Source organism: Anastrepha ludens, chromosome 3 (genome assembly GCF_028408465.1).
Source record: "Anastrepha ludens isolate Willacy chromosome 3, idAnaLude1.1, whole genome shotgun sequence".
In the NCBI taxonomy this organism is placed as follows: domain Eukaryota; kingdom Metazoa; phylum Arthropoda; class Insecta; order Diptera; family Tephritidae; genus Anastrepha; species Anastrepha ludens.
The window spans coordinates 79,412,769-79,419,411 of record NC_071499.1 but is presented as its reverse complement, the minus strand read 5'-3'; positions in this window follow the sequence as shown (position 1 = coordinate 79,419,411).

Genomic DNA, 6,643 nt, shown 5'->3' with positions numbered 1-6,643 from the left:
CGGGCCCCTCTGAAAACTTCGGGCCCGGGGGAAAAAGTACCCGATTCAGCGAATTCACCGTATCGCACTTCATGGATATATGTTCAGGAATCCAAAATATTACATCATCGGTGTTTAGAAATATCAAACCATCTGAACTTCTGAAGCAGACAACGGTCTATAATATTATATTAGTATCATAAACCAATTCGTTCCTTGCTGTAAATTAAAAATTTAACTTCATGGGCTTCTAAGTTATCTGGTATATATAGTAGTGGTTACATCCACATTCCCTCGATTGTACTATCTCCATCATTCTCCAGTGTATGAATAATATATTACAATCTTGCAGCTAGCGTATTATAAACCTAGTATAATATAATTATTTCCTTTTCTCGTCTTGATATATAGTATTAACCATTTAAAACAATAGCCGAAGGCCTTAGCAGCCAGTGCTTGTACCTTTTTTTTCTTACCTTTAAGTGGAATAATTGTTTATAATTATTACTCTTTTCAATAAATAAAAAAAAATATTATTATTGTTGCACATAGTCTTTTTTATATTCTAGCTAAATTGACCTTAATATAGATAACGGTTTTATGGGTTTTTTTTAATAAACCCCTCATAGAATTGCGCTAAATTTAATTGTCTGCACGCGTACTATTCTTCGAGATTTAATCGTAAGGCAAGGGGTTAAGGGGGTATTGTAGTGTAGAATTTTGAAAAAATCGATTTTTCTCAAAACTACTTTTCTCGAGCTAGCGGTAAGGATATTTCGAGTTCTAATGGACCGATTTACTTCAAATTTGGGAAGGATGTTCTTTATACATTCCTTCATCGGAGGACCTTAGCTCTATAACTTTTTATGCAGTATTTAAAAAAAATCGGAATTGTTAAAAAATATGCCAAAAAAAACATTTTTTTTCAAACAGCGGCCATATTGTGAAAACATATTTTTTTAACTTGTCCAAGGTTCATTTGATGGCGGCATCTATAATAATTAAGAATTTTTCAGATCACTAGGAGGGTTGAATCATACACGCCCTGACATCCTCTTTTTCTTTGGACCCCTACTTTGACTGCGCATGATTTTGTCAATTTAAATTTTTTTTTGGGTTAGTTTTTAATGTATTAATTAATAATCAATAAACAAATGATAAAAAAATGCGTAGTAAAAATTTGGTTTGTTTCCTTTGTACAGCGCTTCAAAAACCGGGCGAACTCATGCCTCTGCACTAGAATACCCCCTTAAGTGGGAACGCCATTGTGAAAATTCAAAAAAATCGATTTTTTTATACATTTTCTGAAAGTATAAATATTCAAAAATTTGTAAAAAAATTATTAACTTAAAATCTTAAAAATTGACTGAGATATACAAGATAGATGTAACTGCATGCAGAATTATTGAATACGCAATGAAAACTTTAAACGCTTATTTAACAAACCGATTTTTTTTGATACGGTGGCAACGATTTCTCGAAGACTAATGACCGATTTTAATTTTCTTTTTTTTTCAAAAGTTTTGTTATCGCATTGGCTATCGTTGTACGTAGCCCGTTTTCAAAATTTTGAAAATAACTATTTTTTGGGCCTGTTGAAAATCAAAAAAATGGTGAAGAACGCACATCGAAATTCAAATCACCACCATTTTGTCAAAAACAAACAAAACGGCTACGTACAACGATAGCCACTATTGTGTAGATTAATAAAATTTTCGGTTTTTTTAATTCCAGATGATTATTCATTGCTGTATCGCTGCCACCAGATGACGCCATTTTTTTTTAACTCGTTACGTTTATTTACATAAATTTGTGAATTTTCAATATTTTTTAATAAAAGTTTACATCAACATAGTTTAATACATATATAATATATTTCCTTTTGTCCGATCCTCGAATAATCATTCCTACTTACAAAAAAAAAAAATCCAAAAATCGACTATTTTTTGACCCCCCACAGTGGCGTTCCCCCTTAACGAACCAATGCCGCCACATAAGCAGCATAGAAGTGTTGCTTACTGAATCAATTGCCGCGCATATGGCGGGAAATATCATTTTATTCTTTTTAAGTAATAAAAGAAATATATAAAGATAAGAGAAAATTATGAATTGGACTTCTTTATTTATTTATTCTAATAATCTTATCTAGAAATAAACAGCATTTCTTACATATTGTGAACTTAGAATTGCAGTGTGAACTTAGCAATTACAGCTAAGAGCTACGTAAGTACTTCATTTCAAATAATTAATATCTAAGTTTGGAAGTTGAAAAATCGAAGGCCAATTAATTTGAGGATGAGTTAGCTTCTTTTAACGCTCTCAATGTAGAGGCTTGACAGCACGAGAAACGTGAAAAGCATGAGCAGTTTGAACTCGCTCTAAAGAGGAAATATCATTACTCCAAAGCCTTCTTTCAGGAATATGAAAATAAATGCGCTCAAGGAGCAAAGATGAGACAGTCGCTTCTCTTATATATATATATATATATATATAATGTCGAAAAAAAGGGAGTGAAAGAATAATCTGACTGCTATGTAATGACTTTGAGTCCGCCATAGCGGTTGATGCGTTACTACCATTCGGTTGTGTTCGAAACCTCGGGCATTAAACACCAAATGATAGAAAAAGCTCGGTTAAACACCCAACAAAGAGTGTAAGCGCCTACTATATCGTATGTGTAATTACTTTAGATTTGTTAACGTTGCAAAAATAGGGAGAAGAGAGGCCAAAGCACACAAATTTGGACGAATATTTTAAGTCCAATCAATCAACAATAACGGCAATTGACGACGCCCACATTTTATCGGATTAGAACTACTCCCAACTACATTAAAATTTTTTAGAAAAAGACGCATGAAAACATTTATTAATATCCAAATTAAGGCGATTTTTACAACACCAACCAGCCATGTTTTTGAAATCCGACTACAACTTGTTTGCAACGGAGTAACTCGAGATAGTGTTGAAAAATTTTAAATCCTCTGCATACAAAAGAAATTTAGAAGAGAAGAAACATTCTGAAATGTCTTTATTAAAAATAACCAAGAGCAAGGGACCCAAGATGCTACCCTGTGGAACATCGGTGAGGCAGTAAAAAGAGAGAACAGCCCATTAATGGAGTGAGAGGTGTGATTTTACCCATTTTAAAAATACCCCAAGTTATGTGACTTGGAATCTAAAATAGAACGGTTGACTTCGTCGGATGCTTTTGAGACATCGGTGTAAACAGAATCAACCTGAAGTCGATCATTCAAAGTCGGCTTTATTTCTCAAATTCTGTAGCTCATTTAATTTTAGGATTTTTTTTTTTTGTTTGTTAAAATGCTTAGAATGAGTTGTTCTATAAGCCTTGGCTGATACTTTTTTTAATTATGAAAATTACGAATATTATTTCAAAAAAAACCAGCCAATCCGTCTAACCTTTATTTATGAAGTGGGCAACTATAGCAGAAGTGAAATTTTTTGTCAGACTTTTAAAACAAAAAGGCTAAACCAAGGCTGTGTAAGAGCTTATGATTTTACCCGAATATTCTACAAATTACCGGGAATTGTTCAATAAAACGCAAAACAATTGTTTAATCATCAAAATTCATTTTGTCACATTCAAAATAGGCTCCATTCGAAGCAATACACATATACCAACGATTTGTCCAGTCATCAAAGTATCTTTTAAACGCGTTTAAAGAGATCATCTTCAACTCCTTCAGCGAATTCTTCTTAATGGCCTCTATCGACTCAAAGCTGCGTCCGTGGAGTTGCAATTTAAGTTTTAGGAAAAGGAAAAAGTCACAGGTGGTTAAATTCGGTGAATACAATGGTTGTTCGATGATATTTGTCGAGTTTTTGTTCACAATATGAGGCTTATATTCTTTCCACAAATTGGGCCGTTTCCTACGCACTCCCAAATTCTCTCTCAAACGTCGCATAACTTTCAAATAATATTCTTTATTTGCCGTATAACCATTTGAAACGAAATCCGAGTGCACAACATGATAATCAAAGAAAACGAGTAGGTTGACTTTCACTTTTGACTGACTTTGACGTGGTTTTTTGGGTTTCGGCTCATGTGGATAGCGCCATTCAGCCGTCTGTTGACTGGTTTGCATGATAAAATCATATAGCCACGTCTCATCACCTATTATGATGCGCTGGATAAATGTTGGGTCCGAATTCACTTGCTCAAACATGTCTTCAGCCATCTTCTTCCAATACATTTTTTGAAAGAAATTCAAATCTCTTGGAACGAGTCGATCAGCCACGCGTCTCTTGCCCAATCGATGGTGTAAAATGTTGCGAATTGATTCGTGAGACACGCTAAGGTCACGGAGCTACCTCACTGAAACTTAAATGATGGTCTTCCAGCACCATTTCCTTGACTTCGTCGACGTTTTCATCCGTTGAAATTTTGTGTTATCCAGTGTTATTGGATTAAAACTTTCTGTTTTAAAAACATCTGAAATCCGAGATCATAAAACAATCTCAGATTATAAATATACTTTTTGTTGTATACCCCTGTGTTTTCTGTGTTATGGATAATTAATATTGCAAATGTAAGGAGAAACGTAAAAATAAAAATTTAATAAAATGGACGCCGGCAAAGAAAAGAGGGTTGTAGACATAATTCAAATACAATTTTTAGATATTATTAGTGATGGATTCATATTACAGAAAAAAGCGGCTAAGGACACTCTTTGGCCTGTTATTGCTTATTATTAAATGTAATATCGAATTTCGCATGCGTATTGGTGCCATAATTTTTTGCAACCTCAGTAAACGTCGCAAAAGGATTTCTTCCAACGGTCTATTATTAGCAGTGAGTTGTCCAAGTAATTAAATTATATATCACCAGTCGTCTTCGTCTATCTCATCTAACGATAGGCCGAGGAAAATTTGCTGTTTCGCCAGGTTGAGTCCAAAGGGAGATGGGTGTTAGATGAGTGGGTTTGATGGGGCATGTGAAAAAGTGGTTAGTGTCGTGCGGGGTGCCTTCATATGATGGACATATGTTTGGTATGTCGGGGTCAATTCTGAATAGGTAGAAGTTTAACCTGATATAATATCCAGAACGCAGTTGCCAAAGTAACGAGGGTATCTCGGGGTAGCTAAAGATCTTCATCTGCTGTAGGTGGTGATTGGACTCCGATTACGACTGTCGATTCGTTTTGTCCTGGATCTCGTCGGCGTAGTTGAAGAGTTGCTCTGGCTCAAACAGGTGTCTGCGCGGGTGAAACCTACGGTAACACCCTAGCAGTAACTGTTGCTGAGCAGTAACCTGTCTAGTGCATCATATCTCTTTCAAGACAGTCGTGACATCCGATTGTCCATTTTGCAACTAATCTGCCTTATGGGATTATATACAGTTAAAATTTTCAAAAAATCGATTTTTTTTTTATTACAATATTATTATTATTTTTTAATGTACATATCGTCCCCTTAGTATTAAAATAGCCTATAGATTTTTTGATGTTTTGAGAAAATGAATGTCAACCTTTTTGTCGAAAGTAGCTCTCACTCAAATCTCGTTATGTCTGTAAATATTTATTATTTTCGACGTTTTTTTTAAGACTGTATAAAAATGAGTCTATTTTGTTAACTGACCAATTATTATTATTGTAATCATCCTTTTAGTAAAACAAAAAAGAGGTGTAAACTACAAATACATCAGATAGGCTATTTTATTTTTTAATGCTTTCTATTAAGTTTCTGATACGTTATTTTATTTTGTATGGTATACACTATTTTATTCAAGAAATATACCAGAACGATAAGTAAATTTAATATGAATTTTTATTACTATAAAATTATGTTTTAATTGCAGTAAGATCGTAAATTATTAGCATAGTCTTTATTTATTGTCGTATTCGTCCTCTTCTTCGAATCTGTCGGGTTCATCTAAACAGTCGCGATTATTCCCTCCTTGTAAATTCAAAAAAAATGCCTGTGAGCCGGGAGGAATTACATTTTTTTTTCATTAATCTTTGAGATCCTTCAATTTTGTGTCAGAAATTGGTAGTTCTTTTTTATATTTGTGAGTTAATGTAAAATTTGTGACTCCTTCCTTTTTCATTCTCGAGCCATCTATATCAATCACTTTGAAGTCTTCGTTCCATTTTTCCTTGTATAACAACTGTCTCTTTTCACTTTTTATTACTTGGAGAACCTTAATTTTAAGCCAATTTACCGATTAATTGTTGACATTTTTCTTCAAGTTATGGTTCAATTTTGAGAACGCCGTTTTGAGATCAATAATATCACTATAGTTAACTCTTTCTACAGCGTACGGATTTTTTCGTCTTGGTGAATATACACAAATATTTCTCTTAGCTCGTTCTATAGCCGAATGCATGGAATCTGCTTCCATTTGTGTGTGTCCACTTTGAAGATATTTAATCGTTATTGAATTAAAATGCAATGAATGATTCATATGAAGCAATAATGTGGCAATTAATCTGTTTCTATTCTGTCCTCCACAGCAGTCTGAATACAGAATAACATCCGTTACTGATTCGGGTAAATTGTTCAGCATTTTTAATAAAGTGGTTCCAATTTCCTCTGACCCACGGTGACCATGGGTTTCATCCCACAGGAAACAATATCCAGCTCCACTAGCTAAATCGTAAAATGTGTTGTTGTATGTGGCGAACTTTCGACTATAATACAAGGT